This window comes from Pyxicephalus adspersus, chromosome 3 (genome assembly GCF_032062135.1).
Source record: "Pyxicephalus adspersus chromosome 3, UCB_Pads_2.0, whole genome shotgun sequence".
Taxonomy (NCBI): Eukaryota; Metazoa; Chordata; class Amphibia; order Anura; family Pyxicephalidae; genus Pyxicephalus; species Pyxicephalus adspersus.
Genome location: NC_092860.1, coordinates 27738708 through 27751657, shown reverse-complemented (window position 1 = coordinate 27751657; position 12950 = coordinate 27738708). Strand labels below are relative to the sequence as shown.

General features: G+C 41.4%; 1 protein-coding gene across 3 annotated transcripts in view; it reads right to left on the bottom strand.

Annotated features, from left to right (window-relative positions):
* Positions 1-12950, bottom strand: part of ACLY (ATP citrate lyase) — a 68570-nt gene that overhangs the window by 37607 nt on the left and 18013 nt on the right. For 2 of the 3 annotated variants that reach the window (XM_072404065.1, XM_072404068.1), the window contains exon 1: positions 6683-6826. The exons of the other annotated variant lie outside the window; for it this stretch is intronic. The gene's annotated coding sequence lies outside the window, so the exon portion shown is untranslated. Of the gene's footprint in view, positions 1-6682; positions 6827-12950 lie in introns of those variants that run through there. 3 annotated transcript variants of the gene reach the window in all.

The following is a 12950-nucleotide window of genomic DNA, read 5'->3' as shown; positions in this document are numbered from 1 at the left end:
TAACTGCATGTTTTTGGGATGTGGGAGGAAACTGGAGTACTCGGAGAAACCCACACAGACACGGGGAGAACCTGCAAACTCCATGCAGATAATGTCCTGGCTAGGATTCGAACCTGGGACCTAGCGCTGCAAAGGCTGGAGTGCTAACCCTGAGCCACTGTGCTGCCCCTAGCACATACAGCCTTATGTACACAAGATTCAGCCTTGTTCCGGGAAAAAAAAAAAAAACGTTTATGGGCACATTCTGCATACGTCACAGCCTCCCACAAAATTTCACTGCACAGGGGATTAATCTTGTGCTGATCTCAACATTACACACAGTTCCCTTGTTTCCCAAGTTCCCTTGCTGGCTGTAACTACCATGAAATGTCTGGAACACATTATAATTCCAGTAGAGAAACGATACTAACTGCACTGTCATTCAGTAGGTGCAACAAAAATTACTCAAAAAGCTATAACACTTCGGTCAGCACTCCCATAGTCTGGTAAGAGAATGCAAAACTGAACACAAGCTATGAACACCAATTCTTGAACCACTCTAGATAAATATCACCCATTAGCTAACATAATGTTGTGTGTACCTTTGTATCTAGTTTTACTAATTTCTACTGAAGTAATAGGTGTAGTACTTGCCGAAGTCTGAAATCCATAAAGATGCAGCCTAACAGTTCATGACAAGTTTCTTTTTATAAATATGAAAACTGTAAAGACATTTCAATTCAGGGTTTGTTTTATATCTTAGTAACCAGCTAAACACAAACAAATATTAAAACAGCAAAAAACAACAACAAAACTGGAGACTGGAATTGACTCAAATTTTAATGAGAAAAGCTGAAGACAATTGTTGCAGTTTATAAATTTAGTTTTGCCTTGGATGGTGTGTGAACTGTTCAGGACCAGGAAGATCCTCCAATGACCTAAGGTTTTTCAATGCTAAAACCTTCCAATTTACACACATGAAATAATGCAATATTTGGGTTAATATTACCATACCTTTACTTGTCAGTTCTAAGCTTTGTGTAGGCTTGCCATCAGCAAATGTATCTTTACACGAATCAATATAAATTGTACATAACATTTTCCCTGTGACAAGGGTTATCATTTATAAACTAGTTTAATTTTTGGTATCTTTTATAAACAGAAAAAAGAGAAAGGCAATACTTTTGCAACATTAACAGGCAGATATTTCTATGTTCTTTATTTACGGGGCCCTTTTGCTCTATATTGATTAGGATTGCAAACAAGGCACACCAATGTACGTGTGAACCTGAACCTGGAACTCCAAATGATTCCCTGCTCAGCTTGTTTGGAAACCTTCAGGCAACTTGCACCTTTCATTCCAAGGGAAAGGAAATGTAAACACAAGAACATCACCTTTGTATGTCATCCAAGTCACAGGGTAAACAGTGGGAAGTCTGTGTTGTGTTCAGGAAATCTACAAGTGCCTACCTACCCCTAGGTCTTGGTGAGACATCTGCCAGTTTACAGCTACCACTATTTACACAAATAAATGCAAGACTATAAAACAGACACTGCAAAGGTTAAATATTCAGAGTCCATTAGCACACCCCATCCCCCACCCTTCACTGTAACTGCCAGGGCTGCCACTATAACTTCTGGGTAAAACAACAAAACAGAGACTGCATAATCCAAAAAGTTAGAACAATGACACAAAGACAAGCCTGACAAGTGCATACAGGTCAGGAAAGTAATATTGTATCCTGCCAAACCATTCATTTTACTTTACAATGCACATAGAAATTAGAGAAAGTGGATGACCCAAAAAAACAGGTTTTCAATTTTTAGGCCTGCAAGGATGCATTTTGCTTGCATATTTCTATTACCAGGTATCACCAGGTGATTAACAATTTCTGTCGTAGAACAAGAATGGGAAAACACCCAACTAAAATACTTTATCTTTGGAGAAGCAGAACCATAAACCTAGAATAGGACTACAAACCCTACCCCCTCTTCTCTAAACCGGGGGGGGGGAGGTATTTTGTAGTCATAGCCTTAAATGTCAGTTAGCACCTCTCTATATTCTAAAAATTAACAGGATCTCGCATTTTTTTTTTCAGGCACAACGTTTTTGTATAGAGATTACCACCCTTGGAACAAATAGGTTAAAGCAGAGCTAAACCTTCACAATAAAAAATTGTGACCAGGCTGATCCTTGAAAGCAGACAATGTCCCCTCACAAATACAGAAAACTTACCTGTTTGGTTGATTGCAATTTTCTTTTTTTTTTTTTTACTTTCAGGTATACTTTTTATATCAGAAGGGACAGAATGTCTTTTATTCTTTTTTGCCTGTTAGCATTATGGAGAATGCGCAGCTTCATGTAAATTCCATGCACATTTCTGTACTGGGACCAAGTTATGCCTATGCATAGACTTATGTCTTACCTGTTACCCGCCCAACCGATCAGAATGGCTAAACACTCCAAACTGGAAGAAGACAAACATGAAAACCCCAGGGATTACAGGGACCACTGCCATAGAATCACTGGAAGTTTATTTGGAAGCTACATAAATAGTCAGGTTGAAAAGTCCATCAAGTTCAACCACTACAGAAATAAACATATCCCAGATATAAAACCCTAAAAGACATAGTTGGTCCAGAGGAAGGCAAAAAACCCCTGGTACAATTTGCTTCAACAGCGGAAAAAAATTCCTTACTGATTCCATGAGGCAATCGGAGGTTCCTTGGATCAACATTTCTCGGTTATCTTTACTTTGATACCCAGTTATATTCTGTGCTTCTGGAATAGCATCCAGCTTTTTCTTAAAGCAATCTATAGTAGTTGCTGAAACTACTTCCTGAGGGAGCCGATTCCACATTTTCACAGACCTTACAGTGAAGAATCCCTTCCTTATCCGGAGCCTAATGATAGATAGATTAGATAGATTAGATAGATAGATAGATAGATAGATAGATAGAGAGAGTTCTCTATATGGACCATTTATACAGGGTGATCATATCCCTCCTTAAACGTCTCTTCTCAAGGGAGAATAGATTCAGTTCAGCTAATCTCTCCTCATAGCTGAGCTCCTCCATTCCTTTTATTAGTTTAGTTGCCCTTCTCTGCACTCTCTCCAATTCCACAATGTCCTTTTTGTGAACTGGTGCCGAAAACTGGACTGCATATTCCAGATGTTATCTGACCAATGCTTTGTACAGGGGCAGGATTATGTCTCCATCTCTGCAGTCTATTCCTCTTTTCATACAAGAAAGTACTTTGCTAGCTTTAGATATTGCAGCTTGGCATTGCATGCTGTTATTAAGTCTATGATCTACCAGAACCCCCAGATCCTTTTCCATTTCTGACTCCCCAATTGTATTCCCCTTGGACAGTATAAAGCATGCATGTTGTTAGCTCCCAAGTGCATAACATTACATTTATCTATATTAAATGTCATTTGCCACTTGGCTGCCCAATCAAACAGTACATCCAGGTCTGCTTGTAGATTATAGACATCCTGTATGGACATAATTCCATTACATAGTTTGGTGTCATCTGCAAACACAGCCAAGTGTAACATTATGTAAAAATATACTGAGCATACTTTCATTTTATGGCTGATACTCCTGGGGCCCTCCACATTCCCAAACAGTTTAATTCCACGTTTTTAAACTGACAAGAAGCATGTAGATTGGAGAAAGTTTGTCCAATCACAGGCTGGGGCAGGTTCTTGGCGGCTGGGGCTCACAAGAGGTTGTTGAATGATTCTTCTGTAAGACTCTAGTGGTAGTGAACATTTTTTCTTCCTTATTTCATTTTTGGTAAGGGATCTGCTTTAAAGTGGACCAATTACCAAAAAAAATATTTTAGCAGATAGGACTGCTTGCTTCCCAACATTTAAAAAAATATTTTCTCATTTTAAATACAAAAAGTAATAAATCTCCCCTACCTCAGTGGTTCTCGCTGCCGCAAGAAAAATGGATAGGTAATGCTGCAGTCACATACGTCACATATCCCAGGAGGATGCGGGATTACGTTTCAATTTCACCATAGCAAGAAACTTAGAAGTGGAGTGAAAGATTTATTACTTTTATATAAAGTAGAAGTTTCTTTTGCTAGGAGTGTTGAAGAATTAGAACCCTCTGATCTTAGATGACTAGACTACAAAATATGCAACAACCCCAGGCACACCTTCTGATGTCAAAAGAAGTCTAATGTCACTGAAATGTCAATGAGATAATCTGTTCTGTATTTCTGTGTTATATATTATGAAGCCAGGTCACAAGGTGATTAAACATAAAAAAATATGATTTGCATTTAGGTCAACCATCCTCAATAATCAGAATTCCAGAAGTGTCAAATCCTAAAGAGGCACCGTCATCCAACCCATGCAGTGTTTAACCCAGAAATGTTTTTAAACTGGGTGGAAAGAAATTGTAGGTGGGTGGCAGCTCTTGTACTGTTACCCAACTCTTTAGTAACCATCCAAAAACAGCTGGGTGGTTACTGAGATTTTCCGGGTTGTGCACCCGGCTGAAATGGGCCGGGGAGAACACTGCCCATGGCATAACATCATAAGGTAACAAAAAGTATCCCCTAGACCAGTGGTGGCCAACCTCCCCCATAGTGACGTCATGATGGTATAACCCTGCTTCCCCATCACAGATCTGAGCCAGCGATGGGAGAGTGGGTGGGTGGTGTCCAGGGTCACAGCTCGCCCACTTCCCTGAGCCTGGGATTTGTACAGGGGACGTGGTCCACGGCTCTGGCCAGTGTGCCCCCCCCCCCCACAGACTCTCAAAAATCAGTCAAACTGAACTCCGGCAATTGCTTTTCTGCATTAAGCATTTACCCCCTGTAGGGAGAAATTAACGGTCTGCTCCCTCCAATGGAGGGACTCACTTCAGTAAAGTTGTGAAGAACATTATCAATGCCAACTTCTCCTTCCTGAACATAAATGCCAACTAACCAGTTCCCATTGCTCCAAGTCTTTAAATAACTGACCCAGAACTAGTATACAAACCAGAATTCCTGACGCTTCTGAGCTGGAAATTTGTTCTGGGTCAGAACATAAAAAGTATAATAAACGTAAAGCCAATGGGTCTGATTTATTAAAGTTCTCCAAGGCTGGAGAGGATACACTTTAATCAGTGAAGCTGGGTGTTCCAGCAAACCTGGAATAGATTATTTCAAAGTCATTTAATATTTGCTAGGAAATATTTTGAATCCTGGACCAGATCCATTCCAGGTTTGCTGAATCACCCAGCCTCACTGATGAAAGTGTATCTTCTCTAGCCTTGGAGAGCTTTAATAAATCAGGCCCTATGTGTCCACATAACAAGGCGACTAACATTTCAGAAGGAGGCAATGGCAGTCACCATGAGTTCCTTTAAAAATATTAAAAAACAAAGAAAAACAAAGAGAACACTTTCTATAGGGAAGATGAAGAAGTGTATGTATACTAAAGGCTCACTGATACATTGATCATAACTCATTTCTCATCTAAAGTAATATTACATTGCTTGGTCTGGAACAAATGCTCCATCAACCTTCAATATATCTAAGTCAGATAGATGGTAGTAAGATTATCTATACATGCAATACATTTACAAGGCGCTGCTGGTATTACACAGAACTAGTCAGTGATTAACTCATAACAATGAATGACTCAAATCCCACGCTTTGCCTGCTTGTTTCTTATTTCCCAAGCACGAGTCTAAGCTTGTACCCGGACACAGCAATAAAACATGCTAGACCTAAACATGCTATACACCCAAACACGCTATACCAAAACACGCCAGACTGAAACATGCTATACACCCAAACAAGCTATACCAAAACACGCTAGACCTAAACACGCTATACACCCAAACACGCTAGACCTAAGCATGCTAGACCCAAACATGCTATACACCCAAACACGCTATACCAAAACACGCTAGACCTAAACATGCTATACACCCAAACAAGCTATACCAAAACACGCTAGACTGAAACATGCTATACACCCAAACATGCTCGACCTAAACACGCTATACACCCAAACACGCTAGACCTAAACATGCTATACACCCAAACATGCTAGACCTAAACACGCTAAACCTAAACATGCTATACACCCAAACATGCTAGACCTAAACATGCTAGACCTAAGCATGCTAGACCCAAACATTGATTTGTATACCCATCACTACTCAATCAGCATAAGACAACGTTTATCTGGTTCAGCCATCAATCCCTAAACAGGATCTATATAGCACCAACATATTACGCAGCGCTGTACATTAAATAGGGGCTCCCTACACTCATTTATGTTCAAGACATTTTCTCAGATCTGGTGTTTCTTGTGAACTTGATGAAAGTTTTGCCTAAGTATTGTGCCCATGATCAGCAATATTGTTAATAGCGCCGCCCCTCTGGTAATGTCTGACCAGCCCAAGCACAGCTAGAGGCAGAATTTCCTACAAAGTGCCATGGCAAGGTGTGCATCTCCACCATTACACTGTGCTGGGTGGTAAATTGCCCCATTCATTCCTCCAGATGCCTCCAGCCATCACCTTGTTGTCTCTGTTGTATTTACATGTTATTTATATCTATTGTTGATCTATGGATTATTTCCAATCCTTTCTGCAGCTCCCTGACACACAAAGCTGTATAGTGCAGTGAACACACACAGCCCGCTTATGTTCGCCCCAGCAGTGATGTCGGTGAATCACTCACCCGGCTCTGACGTCCAGTCTCAGTGTGCCTGGCAGAAGCTTCTCCTTTTGTTGCTGCCTCAGAGCCCCCTCTTCCTACTGCTGCCTCTCCTCACCATCTGCTGACATGGGTACATCACCTACACGGCCTCTCATTGGCTGACACCTGACCATGTGTTCCGTCTGTCAAACCACAACCAGGCCAGCGGTACCGCCTCTCCTCAGTCACTCCCGCCTCAGACACGTCAGGGCTGTGACTGAGCCGTGTGGGAGATGTAGTTCTGTATGACTAATCATGGGGCTAAGGCACATTTGTATGCACTTCACATACATGCAGGCATGTAAAGCTTGTATAAAGCCTGTACATAGAACATGGTGACTGCAATGCAGCCCTGTGAGCATGGGCTCAACACTCTCACAGCAATGAGGAGGCTGCTGCTGCCATGTCAGTGTACTTCATGTTGCAGCCAGTGGTCAGGCCTCTACATACCTTTACTGTGTATGTAAACCCCAACAACAAACTTCTATTTACTCCATTTTGGTATTTTAATATACTACTCACAAACTAAAGTGGAAGTAAACCCAAAACAAACAAAAAAAAAAAAAATCACACCTTTCACCTCGCTAGCGTTCTAATTCCGTCCAAATTTCCATGCAAAAAGCGGAACAATTTTTTGCATGGAAATTTATTTTTTGTTGTAGGCTGCAATTCTTAGGCATTACTCACTGATATTTAATACATTTAATAATAAACTTTAAATAACAAAACAAAAATCTGAAAAATAAAATATTTAAACATGTAATGTAACTGTATAGAAGCATATATAGATATCTGTAGAATATATATGTATCTCGGGATTACTGCTTTTTGCATGTAAATTCCACCCCGAGTCTTTCTCAGGATTACTGCTAGAGGGTTAATCCCACAAATCAGTCTGTCCATCGGGAGGTTTCTTCTATCGGGTCCCACGTTGTCCCTGTATCTGTCTTTTGGCGCTGACATCTTCTCTCTTCTTCTGGGTCCTTTTTCCTGCGTCACTCACTGCTCAGGCTTGAGATCGGGTGACATTGGTAAAAAAAAATTGCCGGTCTCACTGTGCATGCGTGATCGGTAATTTTTTACCCTATTGATGAAAGGGCTCCTTCTGCACATGCCCAACATGCTCAGAAGGAGCAGCCAAGAACCTCCTGGTATGTGTGACCTAGGTATCCCGGGAGGCTTTGCACGCCCATTAATTCTTGATCACCCAGGCCAGTGGTCCCCAACCTTTTGGACATCACGGACAACTAAATTTATGGACTCCGGACTGCACATGCGCAGGGAGCCATGTGTCACTTAAAGGGGAAGAAAGTTCCCAGAGTGACGTCATGATGCCAGATCCCGGCCACTCTCCCATCACAGGCTCAGTCCAGAGACACCATCGGCCCACCATCCTGAGCCTCTGATCCATACAGGAGACATGGTCCACAGCTCAGGCCGGTGCGCCCCCTCAAGTGGAGTTCTTCTCCTGTCCCCGCTGGAATGCCTTCTATCAACAAAAAAAAGGGGGGGGGGGGGGGTAGTTCTTTGGTGTCGTAGCAAGGAGTCAGGTATCCTAGTTTTGCTCCAAGGGCAGCCAGGTGCATGGGTAGCTTAGACAATGCTGGAAATACAGCCAGATGCATCGGTAGTCCAGACAAGGCACAAAGGGCAGCCAGGATTATTATTAGCCCACATGTGGTTGGAAAGGCAGCCAAGTGCATCGGTAAGCCAGATGAGGCACAAAGGGCAGCCAGGTGTATTATTAGCCCACATGTGGTTGGAAAGGTAGCCAGGTGCATTGGTAAACCAGATTAGGAACAAAAAAGTAGCCAGTTGCATTGGTAGCCCAGATGAGGTGCAAAGGGCAGCCAGGTCAATTGCCAGCCCAGACGTGGTTAGAAACACAGCCAGGTGCATTGGTAACCCAGGTGAATAACAAAGCAGGCAGGTGATTTGCTAGCCCAGATGTGGTTACAAAGGCAGCCAGGTGCATTAGAAGCCCATATGTATTTATAAAGGCAGTCAGGTGCATTGGCAGGCCGGGGGTTGGTGTAATTGGATCTGGGGGGCTTATTTGATATCTGGAACCGCCGTTTATCAAGTGGGTCACCAGATGTCTGCCCACCAACACCCTGAGAATGAGTACAGGAAGTTAAAAGCAGTAGTATTATTCCGTTTACTGTCACCAACGTAAAAATAAATTAAAAAAAAAAAATGGAGCCTTAAAAACACACAAAACGGTCTGTTTAAGCAAAAGGCGTTCCTAGTGTCTTGGCAGCTCTGGACATATAGGATATAATGCCTTATAGGATACACAGGACTGATGCAGCATTTTGTCTTTCTGCCTGACTGGTTGTCATCACACAGCAGCTCAGTATAAGCTTTGTGCACAGACTGCGAATCTTGGCAGCCTGTTAGCTCAGCTGAGATGTATTTATTTCTATCTCATCCTAATATTGTATCTTTCACCTTGAGCACAACTGGGAGGTGGCAGGATCACTGAAAGTGACCATTGCCAGCCACTCAGCACTTGGCAGTGCTAGCATAACCTACAAAGCAGCTCACTGATGCAAGGAAGCATAACTACTGCAGCCTAAACACAGTCTAAGGTTTACTTCACATTAGCAAGTGATCCTAAGTAGTTTTACTGCTGGAGATGGAGGTAGCTGGCTGTTTTGTTGTGTTAAAGTAAGCGATAGTGCCATTCGGTGTTATGTCAGATTTTGTTTACTGGAAAGAAAGAAACTTGGAGGGGTTAGGGTTACATACTGGGCAGGAAAGTTAAGTTTAGGCATCAAGAAGGGGCAGTTGGGGTTTAAAACAGACCTATCACCAAATTATATACGTTATATATTAGGGTGACTAATCCTGAAATATCCCCTTTTGTCTTTACCACCTTGGAAGTAAAAACTGAATAGAAAACCCGCAGCCTCCTGAAATACTTAGCCATGTGCAGGAGGGGCTTTCTTGGAATGTAAATACAAAAACAAAATTGCAGACCTCACACATATGCAGTGAGATCAGCACTTTTTTATGTTTTAGGAAGGTGCATCATCCAAACTTGCACCTGCGCAGTGATGTTAGAAGCAGGAAGACGGCGGCACCCCGTGTCCAGTCTGCACCAGGAAGAAAAAGCTAGATAGACCGGCACAGAACCAACTAGACTACAATCACAGGCTCTTTTTTTTTCTCTAAATATTCTGCTTTAAGATTAGACAGCACAGTAGGATTTTAGCACTAGAGGTAGCAAAATCCTATAGATCAGTTCCATTCAATACACAGATTTATCCCTCAGTGCTGTATCAGTAGCAACTAATGTTAAGGATTTGTTCATAGCTGACAGTCCAGATGAATTATGATTGGTTGCAATGGGTCACTGCACTTACAGGACCACTGTCGCTAAAACAAATTCTGATGGTTGCATAAATGTAAATAGTATAGTAAAAATCCTTATTACTTCACACAGTTGTGTATATCTTTCCCTCTAAATTACCTTGCACATCAAACTGGCCAGATTTCTGATACAAACAACAGGTGGATATTGATAGTAGAAGGATCTCTGTATGTCTTTAAAGCTACATTCTGTCAGTGAGCAGTTTATTATGTATTGCACATTGACAGCCATGGGTGGATGATCACTTGGCAGGCCAATCAGCAAGCCAGAAATCGAAGAAGCCGCAAGTGGATGGTCAAGTTCCGATTGCACCTGGCTCCCTTGCTCACTAGCTTTACCCTCCCACCTTGCTCCCTGGCCTGCATTTGCATCTGGTACCCTTGCCATTTAGCGCAAGCCCTCAATTTGCACCTGGCTAGCCGGCAAGAGAGCCAGGTAGAATTGAAGGTTCTGGTCTATACATAGAGAGAGCCAGGTGCAAGTGAAGCCTAACCCTCTATTTTACCTGCCTCCCTTTCTGGATAATCCAGACACTCCACTTGCACCTGGCTCCCTTGCTTACTATCCCAAAGCCAACAATTACACCTTGCTCCTTTGCTGGTTAGCCCAGGTCCTTTGACTTAACATTTGCAATTATGACTAGAGGTGCTCAGAACACAAAAATTTTGGCTTTTGATCAAATCGGAGTTGAGAAATCTGACTGGATTTGGCAGAAGGACTGACTGAGCCCTACATGTACTTGTCAATTTGAAACATTTGCCGAACAAAATCATTGTAGTTTTTTTTTCCTATAAAAGAAGTCCGTCTAATACATGCCCAGAATTACTCCCCCTGGATTCTGCGTGTAGAGTCTGAAAAAATGCATGGCAGCACTGGGGAACAATTGCCTTTTGCTCTAAATCCACACATTTTCATATCTTTTATTCTTTTTTTTTCATTTCAGTACTGTTAATCTCATGTGGCCTCCTCCCACTTACATGATATTTATTAAGGTTTCCCTATGGTCACAATGGTGGACCATGCATGCAGAATTTTATGGTAGTCTTAATTGTAAGTACATGTAACAGTGACAACAGAAGACTGCAAAAGGGAGATTGAGACATTTTATAGAGATAGCTATTGAGATTTATAGTGTTGCAACAGTATAAAATCTGCAGATTTAATAATAATAATAAAAATTGCTGTTGAACTTAAATTAACATTTTAGGAGCCACAAAGCTAAATGAAGTTCTTTTACCAAAATTTTTTTACATTTGGCTACAGACTAGTTTCACTTGTATCCTGAATTTAGTTCATCTTACAGCAGTATGAATACACTGCATATGGTTAGTTTCAGGATGATTTGGCAAGCTATGTAATCAGCAACTAAATAGGCGTTTTTTCTTTTTTTTCCTCAGCTGGTGCAACGCGATCACCTTATTATTGAAATACCTAGCACAGCACTTCTTACTGCCTTGTGTAATGCATGTTTTGGCAATCTAAGCCGCCAATACACTTGTCTGCTAGGCATTACATAAGAAACTGTTACATTTAAAAAGCAGCACTTTTGACTGAGTCAGAGTTGGTACAAAAAGGTCATTAGTTGTACTAAAATAACCTAGGCATGATAAAGTAAAAATAAAAATGGAATGAAAGCCACTACAGTGATAGAATATTAGTACAAAGTGTTCCTTTTTAATGGCAGTATTATCTCACACATGGGCAATGCCTGTTAAAAGCATTACCTAGGACAACAGTTTTTTCTGCTAGTTATGGATGAAGTGAGCAATGGTTAGAATGTCAGTCAACACTTTATTACTGTCCTTGTGTGTCCTTAGGCCCCATTGAAAAGTTTTCCTCCCACTGATTTTCAACTTGAAAGGTGTTTGATAACATAAAAATGGAGGGTTATCATTTACTAATATGTAGTAGAGTGGGCATAGTGTTGTTTATGGGTTCCAGGGGTATGTTCCTGTAGTTTGGTTAAAAATAAAAACTTTTTGGCTGCCTCTGCCAGCTACCCCACACTTCCCGTTTCTGCACACCACTTGGTCAAGCCCTAGCTATGTCTTCTAATATTTGGTGGAGTGAGGCATTAGACCTGATTTATTAAGCTCTCCGAGATTGGAGGGAATACACTTTCACTACTGAAGCTGGGTGATCCAGCAAACCAGGAATGGATCTGGTCCAGGATTAAAAACATTTGCTAGCAAAGAGCAAATGACTTTCAAGAAATCCATTCCAGTTTTGTTGAATCACCCAGCTTCACTGATGAAAGTCTATCCTCTCCCACATTGGAAAGCTTTAATAAATCAGGCCCATTGTGTGTATGTGTGAGGGGCAATGGTACTGCACAATGTGTGAGGGGGAGGGGGCAGGTACCTACGTTATATGTGAGGAGCAGGGTAGGTGACTGCTTTGTATATGAGTGCTAAGAGGGGTGCAGTGGTGAGTGGAGCATGGAGTTAATATCTAAACAAAACTAAGAAATGTGTTGTCTTGAGCTGTGCTTTAAAGTATATGACCGACCAAAACATTTTGTTTTGGATAGAGTGGGGAGGGGTTAGAATCACCCTTTAGGATTTTGTTGTTATCAAGGACTCGATTAGATGATTAAAATTTACCCTTACTTCATGTCTTGCTGACAACAATTTACCAGATATCAAGTGACAATGATTCTTCAATAAAAATGCATGCAAGAATAAGAAAACCTTTTTAGCAGCGTAGGGAATAGGAAGAAACCCTGTGAAATTTTAATTTCTATCCATATCCAAGATACAGATTATTCTTCACTTGTTGTCTGGTAAACACTTTGTCAATCTGTGAAACAAAGCTTGCAATAATACTTTGGACATAATTTCCCTAATGAATAAATCACCCTTCCTACCCAAAAAA